General features: G+C 43.9%; 1 long non-coding RNA gene across 1 annotated transcript; it reads right to left on the bottom strand.

Moving 5' to 3' along the window:
* Positions 1-11,664: 11,664 nt before the first annotated feature.
* LOC137353315 (uncharacterized) lies at positions 11,665-16,850 on the bottom strand. The gene is made up of 3 exons (XR_010969839.1): positions 16,743-16,850; positions 14,929-15,616; positions 11,665-12,013 (listed from the first exon to the last, which is right to left on the bottom strand). It is a non-coding gene; the product is annotated as an uncharacterized lncRNA (long non-coding RNA).
* Positions 16,851-17,142: the final 292 nt, after the last annotated feature.

The raw sequence follows: 17,142 nt of genomic DNA, 5'->3' as shown, positions 1-17,142 counted from the left end.
GCTCTCTTCAGTTTTGTCTTGTAACTCAGTTCTCTAATAGGGATCATTCTCATAACCTTGCTCTGAACTGCCTCCAAAGCTTGATGTATCTGTACTGTTAATGGTGTCTTAGTGATCAGATCTTGGCACAGTGCTCAAGATGTGGTCTGACCAGAACCCTACATTCCACTAATGAGAATTTGAAATAGTTCTTCCTTGGGAAAAAAAAATCAATATGAATTAAGTTATGTAAATAGCACAGCAAAATGGGACTTTAATGCAAAAGAAATTGAATTATTAGACAATTTAAATTAAGCAGCATTAGAGGAGTAGATTGTATAGAATTATCTATCCCCTTTGATTTCTACTTGATTATTCATCAAATAAGGAAGAAAAACGTCACAAATAACATAAACGTAAGAATGTAGTAATAAAACTTAATACTGCAGATGGAGATTCTGGGGTTTAGGAGCATTGGTCTGGTCCTGAAATAAAGGTCATTGGGAGAGAGGTTTCCAGAATAGGGTGAGAGTACTGGGGTTCAGAAGAGCTGGGATGGGAATCTGGGAGGTTTTTGGAGATTGCTGGGTCTTAGCACTGGGGAAGACAGGGTCTAGCAGCCGATGTGGGAGGATGTCCACAGAAGTGAGACCCTGACATCCCATTGCCTTTTTTGAATCATCAGGCAACACTTTTGCTCCCTTCAGCATGCTCCTGGCTGTAGATCTCTTCCCCCAACCATTTGGAGTCTCTTTTGTACCTTCAGGGTCCTGCCTTCCCCCACTGTTTTCCCCATTGTCAGGTAGCTCCTGCAGTCCCGAGGAAAGGTCTTAGACCTGAAACGTTGATTGACTGACTGACTTTTATTTCTCCACAGATCCTGTAAATATGCTCTAGAACCCTGTTCATTTTGGCTATAGCTTATACTTTAGTCATGGGCCTTTAAAAATCGTTGGACTGATACACTAAGATCTATTTATTTGACGTTTAGCTTAAATTCTTTTCCCTGCAGGGGGTATGTATCCCTAGCCCAAGTGTATGACACTACACCTTTCTGAATTGAACATCGTTTTCCAAACACGAGCCCAATCCTTCAGCACATCCAGGTCTTGTATTGGTTGCGCATCCTCTACAGTCCTAACTCTCGCACCTTGGTATGGTCTGAAAAGTTGTCATTCCCGATCACCTACTTCTACTCCATAAAGGGAAATATTAAACAGCAAAGGTCCAAATACCGATTCCTGCAGACTGATAGCTAGTCTTCAAACAATTCCAAATCCATTGACTACAACTTTCTGCCCATGGGCATTCAGCCTATTGTCAATCCACCACAGCAGAGTATCACTAATGCCAAGGATCCTATCTTGTAGAAAACCTCTTATGTGGTACCTTATAATTATGGATGGGGTATTAGCAGAATGACATTTTTGAACTTGCTTTCCTTGGCAAAAAGTTTCAATAACTACTCCAAAATGGAAAAGGGAATCAAGAGAGGTGTATAGTGGGCAGCTGAATTGTTATCACCTATTTTACACTGTCACCCAGAGTCAACATTACCCCCAAATACAATAATGAGGTTTCCTAATCCTTGCAATTGTGAGAGAATGGTAATGCTTATGATGAACAAAAATTAGTTTTCACCCATGATCTCTCAGCTTTGTTCAACTAAAGGCTCAAAATGGACTTCAGGAGTCTGCAAAATACATGGGATCTTTTACATAGCAAATTATTTCCAACCTTGTATGGGTCAGGATCATTTACAAAGGTAAAGTTACAGAAATCTTGCGCTATCTTGCATTTCAGTGGAGTGAAATCCCTGCAAATTCCTCATGATTAAAAGATCAACTTAATAGATTCCTCTCTGTGATTAAGACAACAGTTATTGCTGGTAATTGTTTCGATTATGGCTTTTACTTTATTAGGCTAATATGCATTGAGTGCAACCTCAGGGTTCAGGTGGAAGCAATCTCCAGTTGTTAGTATTGGTATGACTTTGTTTTTCACTTTTAGGTACGACAGCACAGATGAATGGGTTTCCTGTATTTAACATGTTAGATTTCAGCAAGGTAAAGTGGATTTTGATCTAAGAATAGCTTAGAGCCTTTTTTTAAGTGCTATGTTTATTCTAACAAATCCTTGTGAATGAATGGCTTTGGTTTAAAGATTGCTGAGAACTTGTTACACATGATCCATAATAAATTAATTGGAGTTTAAAATTCAGCATGGATTCTCTGCCATAAATTCTAATGAATATTCCTTCAATTTTCTGTGATACAGCATTGTTGAACTGTACTCAATTATTTGGTCAGTCTACTTTAATGACTTACCACAGTTCTGCCCTTCAACATTTAATTTATCTCTCTCGTTAAATTATTCTAGAGCTGGGATCAACGATTTAACAGTTCCCCTCAATGAATTACTCTTAAGCTGTGCTTAATAAATTAACTCAAGATATGCTTAGTGACTCTCCTCAATAATTCCTCCCAGAATGGAGCCCATTAAGTTACCCCAAAACTATGCTTAACATCTTAAATGCTATTTTATTCTCATACTTTTCCATTCCCGATGTGATTCTCATTACTCATTTCCATCCCTCTGGACTTAGATTAACTATGCTGCTTCATTTTTCTTTCAGGTTGCCAATTGTTTACTGTGTTCCACAAGTCTCCACAATTTGGAGATGTTTGGTGGGAGACCTACCATGTGCTGCTATCTTAAGAAAGAGAGCTATGTTATGATGGACGACTTCTGCCATACCATTGGCAATGGGTCCAGGTTAAGGGTGGTCACTGATCAGTGTGAGGGAAGATTTAATGGCTCCCACAGGATCTTGAAAGCCACAAAAGAGGATCTTTTGTAACTCAAACCCAAGCCCAGGATGTTACAAAGCTCCATGGCAGGGGGCTGCTGAAGATTGTTCCGGCAGTGGCCTGCCATGGAGCCCGACGCCAGGAGGACCAGGCCCGATCTTCTCAGCAGTGAGGCTCCGGGACCCGGATTAAAATATTCAAATTAGTAGAATGCATACATTTAAATAAAATTGACTCCAATCTTACTGTCAGGCTATGATCGTCTGAGCGACAGCCGGCACTCACACACCTTCACTTTCTCGTCTGGAGAAGGCAGGCGCCGCAGTGGTGGGGAAGGGTGGAACCTAAGACTTTTGGCGTGGGGGAGGCGGTGCGGATGGGGTCAAATTTACATCATTAGTGTAGGGGCTGGTGAGAAGTGGTGACCTGTGCACTTTGTTCAGTTTGTGGAGTGGGGGGGGGTGGTGGGGATGAAGGTCAACTGTCAAAGGTAAGTGCTTTGGTGGGGGAGAGGGCAAATGATGAATTTTATTGTTATTGGCGGGGTGGAAAAGGGGCAGCAGATTTTTAATCAGTACAGTGGGGGGGGGGGGGGGGGTGGGTAAAAATTTAAAAATTTAAATTGGCCGGCAGGGCTTTAAAAATGGCACCAGCATCTGCACACAGGCAGCTGATCCCATTGTTGGCATCGGAGAGCCTACCCCCTCCATGTGATTGGAGGGAGGGGTGGCCTGACCGGCATATTACTGTGGGCTGCCACGAGGAAGATTTTTGCCTGCTGCCAATCCTGGCAGTGGTTGCATAAAATCCAGCCCCAAGTGTCTGGAAACTGGAATATAGTACTCTCTCTCAAGTCTATCACTAAAGACTTAAAGGCTTTAGTCTGTACTTCCAAAGTAGAGGCCAGGATTTTTCAGAGACAGTAGGGGTCCCACCGCCAGGGCCGAAAGCCAGGGGTGAGCCTGCTTTGGTGAGCAATGGGATCCAGAATACAATTAAATGGCTACCATCAAATTAAGAAATGTGGCCTTTCCCCAAGAGCTTCCAGCCCAATCAGAAGGCCGGCAGCTCAGCAGACTCACTGTTGGGGCTGCGCTTGGAGGACAAGGGTGCATTGATGTATGTGCGACCTCAAAGTAAGGTAAGTGGAGTCTGGGGGCACCAGGGCCAGTCAGGCAGGGCCTGATGAGGGATGCATGAAGGTGAGGCCGATAGTATGGAATGGCCATTGCTGCCGGGCAGCCCCTTCGTGAGTCAAAAAGTGCCCAAAACGGAGGGCCCACTGAGAGGCCACAAGGGTTTACCTGGCAGTCTCTCCACTTGGCAGACGACTGTCGACCACTGGTAAAATGCCAGTAGAGGCAGGAAGAAGCCCTTAATTGGCCACTTAAGAGACTCAATTAGGCTCTGGATAGGCAGGCCATCTGTCACCCTTCTTGCCACTGTCAAAATGGCACGGTGATAGGAAGATTTGGGCATGCCACCCGACGCCTTCCCGTGCCTTTTTTCTGGCCTTTCCACCTTCAAGCCCATCCCCAGTGGCCCCATAAAATTCAAGCAAATCAATTGTCTTGGGCTATCTTGGCAGATGGGCTACAGTATGTAAACATAGGTGTTATGCTTATTAAATAGCCTTCTTTTCTGAAGAGGGCTCAAGATACTCCTCTACCAAGGGTAACCCTGTTTGCAGCTTGCACTCATTGTTGGTAGAATCCTCTTCTACTCCCTATTCCTTCAGCTCCTCAATGATCTGTAATTTTCCCGGTGCAAAATCCTCAACATCACTATCTTTCTTATGTTGGGTGAAAGTTTCTGAGCTGACGAATTGGAAAGAAAGTGCAAGTGATGCAGGGGCAGAAGAGAAAGGCCACAACCAGAAGTTGAGGGATTTTGTCGTCTTCATTATCATTATCATCCTCCTTCTCATTTTCCTCCCTCTTCTGTGAATGGTCTGTAGAAGAAGAGGAAAGGAGCTAAAATGGAATTGAAAATTGGGAGAGATGTAAAACAGGCAGCTGAAATGATATCACATATTTTATCCCAATGCCCAAAGCCAAATGCTCCCTGGATGCTGAACATGTCATTCCATGCAGCTGGTAGCATGCAGACCATATGGGATTGAGATCTGGTAAATGTCATTAGCAAGGGAAATCTTGTCAGGCTTTCAGTGTAACTATTCATGTTGTGAGAGATGTGATGGGGACTTTCTGGGTTGCTATAAATTGATGGCAAGTTGATGAAGCACTTAAAACAGTTGGGGAGATGGTTGTTAAGTGTAAACCATAATATCACAGTGCAAGGGATGTCACAGCCCTATCTTTTCTTGGCTGTCTTGATAAGGTCATTGAATTTATGTTGGCTCTGGTCCCCATAGTGAAAATGCTGAAGGTAACAAGAACTGTCATGGTCAACCCCTTCCATTGTGACTGGATATCTCTTTTTGATGGGTACCCCTACGCAGTACCAATTCCTTGCTCTCCCATCTGTCTGATATGGGCCTGTGGTTCCTCTACCAATGAGTTCAGGAAATTTGGAGCTTAGGATACTGAAGCTATGCTTCCAGATATACCTTCTGGAAACTTTCAGGAGTACCTCAAATTTTGAAATTTGTATCCTGCTTCTTGAGGCAGCACCCACTCTTGGCAAACTTCCAATGGCAAGTAGCATTAACACCAGGAGCCCACCACAAAAATAAAACCAGGAAAGTAGTTGGCTCATGGCCCACCTTACTGCCTTCCTGGTGGCAATCCCATTCCCTTCAGAATGTCAAGGCCATTGAATTATCAGATGAGCTTTTAATTTAGGTATACACATTATTGTTGCTTTGTATGTACTAGCCAGGCTGGTTTCAAATTTCTATCCCTGATAGGAGTTTCAGGTATCAATATCAAATTGTTAAAGTGCATGTCCAGTAGATGAATCAGCATTTAACACTAATATTTGGATAAGAGGAAGAGAAGACATGCTGGTCACTAATCCGCACAACCTATTGTCCTTATATAAGCATAATTGATTACCAACTTGGCCTTGTTCAACCTTGTCAGATTATAAAAAATCATTTTAATCAATAAGACAAAGATAAAAATGCCATTATTAAATGTATTTCATTTTGAGTGATTTATCTGGTTTCGGTAGAACTACAACACAGACTGGAGAAGCTGATCCTTTGGTGGATAAATGTCAGAGCTGTTACTTTGCCATAGGCTGTGTCATGATGCATCATTAGGTTATCCTCATTATTGAGAGGCAAGGGGTTGGTCAGAATGTTATCTACAAACAGCTGACTGTTGAACAAGCTAAGTATTTTTCACTTACAATGCCAATAAAAGAGAAACAAAAGAAAGAACTTGCATTTGTATAGTAATTTTCACAACCTCAGAACATTACAGTTACTGAAGTGCTTTTGAAATGTCGTCACTGTTGTAAAGTAATGACAGTCAAACACAGCAATGCCCATAACTGAATGACTAAAATGCCATTAGGCCCCTTTAATAAGTAAATTATCCTAACAGCTGTTGAAGACCCTCTTGCTGAAATTAGTTACTGATGAGTGGGGCAGATGTTGGGCCTCAGGGTTTTTCAATGGCTCCCGTAACCGCCAACGGAAAATTAACGTTTATTTAATTAAAGAGAAAACATTTCTCGGGAACTAGGAGGAACAGGAGCATTTCTCTGACTTCATAGGATTTGCAGTTAGGCCCCACTGTTAGCCTGCTCCAATTCCTCTTCCCGAGGGTTGCTGTCGGTGAGGCAGGTGTCCTAACATTGATCATTTCACTCAGGCGAACTGCTTGTAGAGGCGTGACCAGTGCTGGCAGCTCTGGGTGAGCTGTTGTTGAGGGTCTTAAGGACTAATTTCCATCGATCCTCAAGCCTCTTGAGTGCATACTTGTTTTACATTACTGAGTCTGGGCCTGAAAACAAGCTCAGGCCAACATCTGCACCAGGATATGTAAACTTCGAATGTTATCAGTTATTTTTACTTCACCCTTACTTTGTGTTGCGGACACATCAAAAATAAACAACACTTAGAGCCATACAAAGTTTTGATATTTAGATCCCACAGTGGATAAATGTAACCCTGCAAACTCTAGATTAACACAAGAACTCTCCAAGATTCTTAGGGTGAGCAGAAAAAACAATAAAAAGGAAGACTGAGCTTCATAATGATATTACTCGCAATCCCATAACTACTATTCTAATACTGGCTTTTTCATGTTATCCCAAGGCCAAAGCATTACTGAAAAACATGCCAGAGCAGAATATTAGACAAATATTGATCTTGGCTCATGATACTAAGCTCATGTAGACTGATGGCAACTGAATGATGCTTATTTTATGGAGCAGTGATAGAATTGCTAAAATATAATTAAGTACTTTTTTCTTTAATCTTTTATGGACAGTTTATTCTATTGCTATGTATCGCTATGAGCAGAATATGACTGAATTGCAGATAGAATTGTAGAATCATAGAATGGTTACAGCACAGAAGGAGGCCATTCAGCTTGTTACGTCTGTGCTGGCTGTCTGAAGGATCAATTCACCTAGTGCCACTCCCCCACCTTCTCCCCATAGTCCTGCACATTCTTCCTTTTCAAATAATAATCCAATCACCTCTTGACTGCCTCGATTGAACCTGCCTCCACTATATTCTCAGGTAGTGCATTCCAGATCCTAACCACTTGCTGCATGAAAAAGATTTTCTTCATATCGCCATTGTTTCTTTTGCCAATTCCTTAAATCTGTACTCTCTGGTTCTCGATCCTTCCACCAATGAGAACAGTTTCTCTCTCTCTACTCTGTCCAGACCCCACATGATTTTGAATACCTCTATCAAATCACCTCTCAACCTTCTCTTCTCCATGGAAAGCAATTGCAACTTCTCCAATCTATTTACGTAACTGAAGTTCCTTATCCCTTGAACCATTCCTGCACCCTCTCTAATGCCGTCACATCCTTCCTAAAGTATGATGCCCAGATGATTTTCTAATATACTGTAAAACAGTAAATTCACTGCTTTAGAAAGAAAAATTTTAATGATACTTTTGCTCAAATTGATTCTGCTGAGATTGAATTAAGAAATAGTAAGGGTTCGTTTTCATATTGGCCTAGGCAATTTAGAGAAGTTTGAGGTCATAACATTTGTAATAATGGCAGATTTGAACTATTCTAAGATAGACTGTGATAAAAGAAAAACTTGTGGTGAACTTTGGGAGAAGGTTCTCGAAAGGTATCGATGGTAATGTTTGATAAGCAAGGACTACAAGTATCATATTTGGTTCTGGGTAACTAAGCATGAAAAATAAATGACCTGAAGATAGGAGAATACTTTGGAAATAGTGTCCATACTAAATTACGTTCAGATTGAAAATAAAGAAAAAGAGTTACAGACATTGACCTCAAAACTAGTTGAGTTCAGTGGGCTAAAAGGGCTTCTAGCCGAGAATAAATGGCTGAAACATCTGGCAGATAAAACAGTAGCCGGAATTTTACATTCCCCCCCTCCACAGGAGCAGGCTGGTGTCGGGGGTAGGGGAGGCATAAAATTGATTGGGAGGCGGTGGGTGCTGTTCAAGATGGCTTCCTGTCCCTGCTGCAGTGGTGGTGAGAAGCTGCTTGCCAGCTCCAGGCCAATCAAGGCCCTTAAGTGGCCAAGTAACTGCCACTTAAGGGCCTTCTTCCACCGCTGCTGGTATTTTACCAGTGGCTGGTGGGTGCCTTAGGCCCCATAGAAGGCCCCCAGGTCCTTGCAGGCTGCGGGGGTGGACCCTCCTGATCGGGTACCCTGTGCTCCATGGAGGGCGCCACCCCCAAAGCCCCAACTATCTCCACTGAAATAAAGTCTTCCCCCTTCCTCCAACCGATCCTCCCCTTGTTTTGCCAGGGCCTGGCTGATTGTCCCCACGAGGCCTCAAAACCTACCTCTCTTCCGAGGTCAACGTCCACGATCCTGCTGTTGGCTGGATGGAGTCCTAGCAGTGGCCACCGCTCCCAGTGGTGCTGCTGGGACTGAGAGCTGCCAGCCCACTGATTGGCTGGCAGCTCCATTAGGCAGAACTTTCTGCCTCAGAGAGGTGGAAGTCTAGCCCAAGTCCAATTAAGGGCCTTGGGAATGCAAAATCCTGGAGTGGCTCCCAGATCCGGTGGAGGTGAGCTGGCCACGACTTTTTGGCTGGTGGGCGGGGCTTACCAGCCAACATAAAAACTCCAGCCTCTGGATCAGCTGTATAAGGTCAAATGCATTCTCATCACGAGTAATGGGAGTGCATCAAAGGATGGATTTGGATAATTAGAGAGAAAAAAATTAGCTTTAAAAAAGGGGCAAATGATAATTAAAGAAGAAATAACACAAAAAGAAATAGAATTATTAAATAAAAGGATAAGGGGAGATTAGGCAGGATAAGAAGCTATATGAAAGAATATTGATAGTCAACATAAAGGAAAACAGCAGGAGCTTTTAAAAGCACATAAAAAACAAACGGATAGTCAAAGATGGAGTGGGATGACTAAAAGTCAAGGAGGGAGTCATCTTAGACTTGAAAATGAAAAAAATGTTTCCTATAGATTTTGCTTTATTTTTTGCAGAGAGAAGTGATAGTGGAATTGTAGAAGTACCTGAGCAGTGTATGGAAAGACCATTACTGGAAATGATCTTCCTCAATTGGTGTTAAATCATCTATTTTATGATGCTTGCTTATTGCTTGGGTAGGGGCGCATAGATGAAAATTTGATGGGGAGGATCACCTAACTTCAATCAAGCATAACATTGGGCAGTGTGTAAATAACATGGGCTGGAAAGTGACTGACTTTACTTATGCATTTTAGATTTTGGATGGTGTTGCTTTCTGAACCATTCAATGAGATTACTACCCCAAAACATATAATAGCTTATATATTAACTCATCTGCATCATCCTTTCAGATTATATAAAGAATATGGTTCCCAAAAGCATCATATATCAGATAAAAGAGCTATCCCATCAAAAGAACTTGCTGAGGTGACATGCCTTCAGATTGTAGCTCAAACAGTTCATAACTGTCATGGGAACACTAGTTTCCATGCTTTTGATGCATGATATCACAAACACAGAAAGATTAACAATTACAATATAATGAATCGAAGTATATTGAATTATATAGCTAATTACGTGAATAAAACATTGTGGCTGTATTATTTAAAATATATTAAATTGACTGATGTTGGATTTTGGGCTTCTCACTGGGAAGAAGGGGTGTGACTAACACTTCCTAAGTATTGTGTTGGTAATGTGACTAGATCATTTTTTTTCTTTTAGGAACAAATGAAGAGTATTTCTTTGAACTGATAGCTGCTAAAATTCTAGCAGAATCTCAGCCAGTTATATAAGTCAGCATTTTAATGTGGAAACAAATCAATTTACTTTAGACTTTTGTAGCTATGTAATACTTCATCATACCGAGAATTCAACAGTCTATTTAGAACTGAACTTTACCATGTTTGCATGTTGATATGCAGGTTGAATTCTTCATTTAAAAGTTGTTAAAATATCATAATATCTGTGATTCTTAGTTACAAATATTAATCCCCACTGATTTTTTCCCCAGTTACCTGCTTCAATCATTGTACTAATATATTTATAAAACTGTCGAAATTTAATTTGCGTTGAAATCATTTCACTTGTTTTATTGCTGCTGTAAAATCCCATCCAATACCTTAATTAACTCAGATTAAGGCTCACTTTTGGATGTGGTATTTATTCTTCAAACTCCACTGTAATCACAACTTCCAGGTACGTCTGAAAATCAAAAGGAAGGGCCACAAATAATACTATTTGTTGAGATATTTTTCTTTGTACAGCCGACACCCATTCTGTGCGGCCATCCTAACTTCGTGGCCGGGATTTTGCCAGTAGACCAGAGGTCCCACTGCCAGGACCAGAAGCGGGTGACGCTCCCACTTCTGAGGTCAGCGACCGGGAGGAAGCAATATTGAGCTAGTTGGCCAAGTAACTGCAGCAGGCAGAGTGGCGAGGTGATGGGCGACCAGTAAGGCAACGGAGGCGGTCGCTCAGGCGGCGGACGCAGCATCAAGTGATACCGCTAGAGGTGCTGTCAGCATATTTAAAGGGCTACCAGCACTCTCTCAATGCCGCTGCAGACGCCTACTCGCTGGTGCTTTTGGAGATCCTTCGAACACGCTTTGAAGATGCCCTACTCAATAGTGCCTTTGAACAGCTTCTGAACATGCTTTGAGACCTCTTATTCGCTGGTGCCTGAGTAAGCCTGCTGCCTTCAAAATAGCCTGCTCCCATCAGTGGCAACCCCAGTGAAGGCCTGAGGAAGTAAATGTGCCTGAAGGCATGGCGGAAGGAAGACCTTGGGTGGCCTCATGGTTCAGTGATGCCTCCCTGCAGACTCTCCTCCAGGCTGATCAGGAAAGGCGAGGAGTCTTCTTCCCCAGGGAGTAGGAGAGCAGGCCGCCTAACCAAACTAGCCTGGATGGAGGCCACAGAGGAGGTCAGCAGCCATGGGGTCATCCGTAGAATGTGACTGCAGTGAGACAAGCTGTTGAATGACCTTGTTTGTTCAGCCAAGATGAGGACTCCACTCCTTGCTTCCCTCAGGGGTTTTCAAGTGGCAACGTCTAAAGTCAGCTTGGTGGAAAGGGAATGCCCACCCTTTCGGTAGCAAATGGGTCAAGCAGAATCATATCCTGTGTTACAACCTCAATTAAAAATAAGAGATATGAATTTCCCAGACCAATTAAAGATTGACACAACACAATTTCACATTTTGAAACTTTTACTATAATAACTAAACTAAAAATCAATATTAATTAAAAGATACTTAGTAGGTAGCTAATACACTAAACTACAGAGAAAGGTATTTCCCATTAAGTTATTTGCACACTCAAAACCCCACACCACATTTATACATTACTCAGTGTTCTTACTGAATCGGTATCTTTGCAGTTAAAAGTCCCAATCTCCTCCCAGTTGCAATGGGTTGGATCTCCCAGTCCTTTACAAAGCCAATGTCCTCTTTGCTGACTTCTTCCGAGCACACTTGTCTGGTCTTCTTTTCATAACGCAATCTCTGCTGATCCTGTTGGTCTTTTCTTCTCTCCAAACGGCAACTTTTGAATCGAGTTCAATCTTAGTAACATATCGCTGTATCAGTGTTCTGAGACTGTGCATCTCCTGTTGGTTTCCTCATGTCTTCCTTTCTTCCTTACAGCCTGTCAGACTTAGGAAAGCATGTTGAATTTATCCAGAATCAAAAGTCAATAGGTGCTTTCCTTTACAGTATTCAGAGTCCATTATTCTGGCCATATCAAAACCACCTATACCTTCCTTTATTTTCAGGTGTTAATAATTACAACGCAAATTTGCATTTTCAGAGCCCTTGGCTCCTTTTACGATCTGAGTCTGGGAGAGTGAAACCCATTGCCCATCAGGTGTTACAGACCTTGCACTTTGCTTTCAAAAGGATCTTTGATCTGGGTTCCTTGTGTTCATGGTAACCAACTTATTTCTGGGCAGACCTTTAGGGGGAGGCGGTGGCGTACTGGTATTGACACTGGACTAGTAACCCAGAGACCCAGTTATTGCTCCGGGGACATGGGTTCGAATCCCACCACAGCAGAAGGTGGAATTTGAATTCAATTAATAAATCTGGAATTTAAAGCTAGTCTAATGATGGCCATGAAACCACTGTCGATTGTTGTAAAAACCCATCTGGTTCACTAATGTCCTTTAGGGAAGGAAATCTGCTGTCCTTACCTGGTCTGGCCTACATGTGACTCCAGATCCACAGCTATGTGGTTGACTCTTACATGCCCTTGAAATGGCCTAGCAAGCTACTCAGTTCAAGGGCAATTAGGGATGGGCAACAAATGCTGGCCTGACCTGCGACGCCCACATCCCATGAATGAATAAAAAAAAACCTGGTGTGAGGTCACATGTCTCCTCTGAATCTTTTTACACTGCATTAAAAATTACAAGTTTTTAAAACATAATCATACTACAAAGTCAATAACATCTGTCAGAGGCATGGCTACACCCCAGTAACGGGCGGTCATCAGTTAGTGGCGAATGTGGCAAGGTCAGTCCAGAGTGACTGCATGCAGGAGGCTTTGGTGTGACCCCATCATGGACAGCTAGGATGCCACCAGCTTAGGCATTGTTCTCATATTTGCCAGGTGACTAACATTCTTCATCTTTGTACATGCAGGAAAAGAGAGCTCAGAATACTAAAGGAAGGGCCCAGGCCAGTGGCGGTGTTCCCTTCCTGGCCATCCTAACACCTATGGAGATGGAGGCACTGGAATTGGCAGGCTGGCATGCTGGTTACTCCATTGCAGATAGTGAGACTGGAGTGCGTTCACTAGCGACTGAGTACCTTCATGGATGGGCACAAGGTAGCCTTTGGCGATCATGAGGCATGGTGATCCACTGGACACATGTATCTCCACAGTGGCGGAAGGACATGGTGGGCAGTGCAGAACCCTTTAATCTATCTTCCCTCTTATGCAGGTCATCAACAAGAGCAGAGTGCTGCAATGACCAGGGAAAGCCGCTGGTCTAAGGAGGAGGAGGGATCCTCAAAGAACACAGCATCATGTCATTCCCCTGTGCCGTCCTTTAGGGCAGATACTCTCAGGTCAGTGGGTATCTGTTTGCATTTAGATTCAGGGTCACCACCTAGTGAAGACAACATAGACAGCCTGAGCAGCTGACGGAGGCTGTAACAGCCAAGGCCACTGACACTTGGAGGAGTGTGGGAGGCCAGGCCGATGCTGAGCCCCAGGCTGGTGATGTGCCTCTGGAGTCGTCAGTAAGGCGACGGATGCTGGAGGTGCAGTGTAAGGTGTGTGAAGATCTGGCGGAGCTTCCAGAGGGTGTGCGCACCCTGGCTTGCACAGTGGAGGAGTCCATCCAGGCCATGAGTGCTGCACTTTCCCTCCCGTCTATGTGTGTGGCTTCCTTCGTCAAAAGATTGGCAACTCTCACGAAGAGCCAGATCCAGCAGACCACTCAACGGATGCCGGAGATGTGCACAGACTTACACACCATCATCGAGTCCATGAGCCTTGTGCATCAGTGGCTGGGCAAGAGGGGGACAAGGCATCTGGCTTCACCGCCAGCTCCTCGCACTACTCAGGTCAGCAGGGAGGTACAAGTGTGCCTTGTGACAGAAGAGGAGTGGATGCCTTCCTCACCTGCGGGTTCCTCTCAGGACGCCCCTGTGTGGACAGCAGCTCCTCAGCCCTTCTGTCAGTGACACCAGTGGCTCAAGTAGCTTTGATGGCAGAGGAGGCTTCTGCACCTGTGCAGGAGTCCATCAACAAGCCGGGGCCCGCTAAGCCTCAGGTAGCTAGAGGAAGGCCACCAAGGTCATCCCAAGCCACGAGGCACCAAGATCTGACTGCACCTCAGCTGCAAACATCAGGGGAGAACCTTGTACATGCACATGCAAAAGAATTAAGAGAAGCCACTAGCTGCACTTGGGGTTTATGGTGGGAACATTGTTAAACATTTACCGTTTCAGGCTGTTTTTATATACAATAATGGTCTACTGCGTTCTGCCGATATCTGTTTTCCATTACTGTCGGCCCTCTGGGACTTCAGGAGTACCCAGACTCGCCCCAAGGGCTGTCTCCTCAATTGCCCTTCTCCTTCCTTCCCACCCCGAGGTTGCTGCTTCCCACTGCCCGAGGCTGCAGCTCTCTCCCTCTCCGCTGCTCCTCCTCACCAGATCTTCTGCCTCCTGAGTGCACAATGCCCATGGCAGGTGGGAACTCTGAGCTGGCAGCGCCTATGACTCGAGTGCCTCCTCCATCCATCCCACGCCACCCCCACTCCCTCTCTGTTTAAAGCACAGAAGTGCCAGTTCCCAGATGGAACTCTGGTGGCTCCTGCCTGCTGTGCTGGCACCTTAGCTCCCACTCCTAGCAGCGATCTCTGATCCCCACACTGTTCTAGCCTCCCTTCCAAGGCATGCTACCTCACTTGATGACCATCACGTGAAGCCAGCCCTCATTTCGCATTGACCTGCCACTTTCGTATACTTGGTGGGACTCTGACGGCCCATGGACACTGTGCACTTTTGGTAAAATTCAAAAAACCGCTGTCAATTGGCAAATTAATTGCCTCAATTACCTGTTTGAAGTGTTGAGGCGCACTGCTTCCCGCCAAGCTGTCCGTCCCTTGGAAAATACAAATCTGACATAAAGAAGTCGGGCTTGCATCCTAATAACTTTAGTTGCAATATTCTGCACCCCACCGCACCTCCAATTCCATCCTCAAAGGACATGGAAAATCCTTGTGCTTATTGTTTGAACTGAGTGCCTTTCTTTTCATATAAACATAGAAATGTAGGTACAGAAGGAAACCATTTTAACCCACTGTCTGTACTTCTGTTAATTCACACCAGAGTTCTCACCCAATGTCATTGTTCTTTCAGTGTATCTTTGAATAATTTTCTGCAGTGTTTATCCAACTCCCTCTTAAATGGGCGGCACAGTGGCGCAGTGGTTAGCACCGCAGCCTCACAGCTCCAGCGACCCGGGTTCGGTTATGGGTACTGCCTGTATGGAGTTTGCAAGTTCTCCCTGTGACCGTGTGGGTTTTCGCCGGGTGCTCTGGTTTCCTCCCACAGCCAAAGACTTGCAGGTTAATAGGTAAATTGGCCATTGTAAATTGCCCCTAGTATAGGTAGGTGGTAGGGGAATTTAGGGAAGGTGGGGATGTGATAGGGTAATGGGATTGATGTAGGATTAGTATAAATGGGTAGTTGATGGTCGGCACAGATTCGGTGGGCTGAAGGGCCTGTTTCAATGCTGTATCTCTAAATAAATAAATAAAATAAATCAAGTTAAGTAACTATTTATCGGGATATATTCTGTATTCTAATAATACTTTTTGTGAATAAATTCTTCAAGCTTCCCCATTATCCTGATAGTACTGATCTTAAATTATGTCCCCTTATTACGAATTCACCAACCAGTGAAAATAATCTTTCACTATTTACACTCTCAAATCATTTAATTGCTGAGTAACTGCTCAAGTGAATAGAGCTCTACGTTTTGAAGTCTCTCATCATAACTCTACTGTGGTCCAGTGGGGGTAGCTTTTGTCACTAGGTGGGGGGGGGCCCTCTGTGGGCCACAGGATGCCTGATCAGGAGAGCCTTCCCCTCACCTGAGCATGCAAGGAAGTTTCCAGGTATTACCAGGCAATCTCCTAAGCTGATGAAGTGCCTGGCTGTTGCTGGTAATATACCAGCAGTGGCGGGAAGAGGCACTTAAGTGGCAGCTGATTGGCCACTTAAGGGCCTCAATTGGCCTGGGGTGGGTGGGCTGTTTTCCACCTCCCCTGCCACTGGTAAAATGGCAGCTGGGGCGGGTAGGCGAGGGGAATGGCACTCCTTGCTTCCCACTCGATTTTATGCCTGCCCCTGCCTTCAGCACCTGGGGCGGGAGCGTAAAATTCCCGCTTTAATCTAGGCTGACATTTCAGTGTAACACTGAAGAAGTGCTGTTTTTTGGATGAGATGTTAAACTGAGGCCCTGCCTGTCTTCTCAGGTGAACATAAAAGATTTCATGGCACTTATTCTAAGAGCAAGAGAGTTCTTATGGTATTTTGGTGAAAACGTATCCCATTCACAAATGTCACTAAAACCGATTATCTAATGATTTACATTGTTGCTCTTTGTGAGACCTAGCTGTGTGCAAAATAGACGACTATGTTTGCTAACATTTCATCGGTAACTACACTTTAAAAATAGTTCAATGGCTATGAAATACTTTGGGACATCCTGAGGTTGTTAGTGACTCTATGCAAATGGAAGCTCTTTTCATATTGAATGGAAGTATGAACGTTCTTTTCATATAGTATTAAATGGAAGTTCTATGTTCACAAATTTCCATTTGTTTGTTATTCTTTTCCCCAAAATGTATAAATTCACATTTACCTCTGTTGATCTGCATTTTGTACAGAGCCATTCACCACCCTGATTTGTCGATGTCCTGTGGTCTCCTGCATTCTTTGGCATCATTTGCTGTGCCCACCATTTGTAACAGTAAAGTTTGTACTATTTTCTTCTTTGCCTATGCCCAAATCATTTACGTACCTCGGGGTAGATTTTACAAATTAATGATCCCTGCACAGAGCTCAGTGCAACAGGACTGCTGATTCAGGAGTTTAGTCATAGAACGCTTTGTGTGATTTTCCATCTTTAAATTTTAATGAGCGGAAAATCCTGTAGGGCTTACTGATTACTCCAGTCATGCGAAGCTCTGCACAGGGACCGTTAATTTATACAATCTAGGTAGAGAAAAGATATTTCATCCGGTGGAGAGTCCAGAACAAGG

Source organism: Heterodontus francisci, chromosome 1 (assembly GCF_036365525.1).
Source record: "Heterodontus francisci isolate sHetFra1 chromosome 1, sHetFra1.hap1, whole genome shotgun sequence".
Classification (NCBI taxonomy): Eukaryota; Metazoa; Chordata; class Chondrichthyes; order Heterodontiformes; family Heterodontidae; genus Heterodontus; species Heterodontus francisci.
The sequence above is the reverse complement of the archived record's forward strand: the minus strand, read 5'-3'. Positions and strand labels throughout refer to the sequence as shown.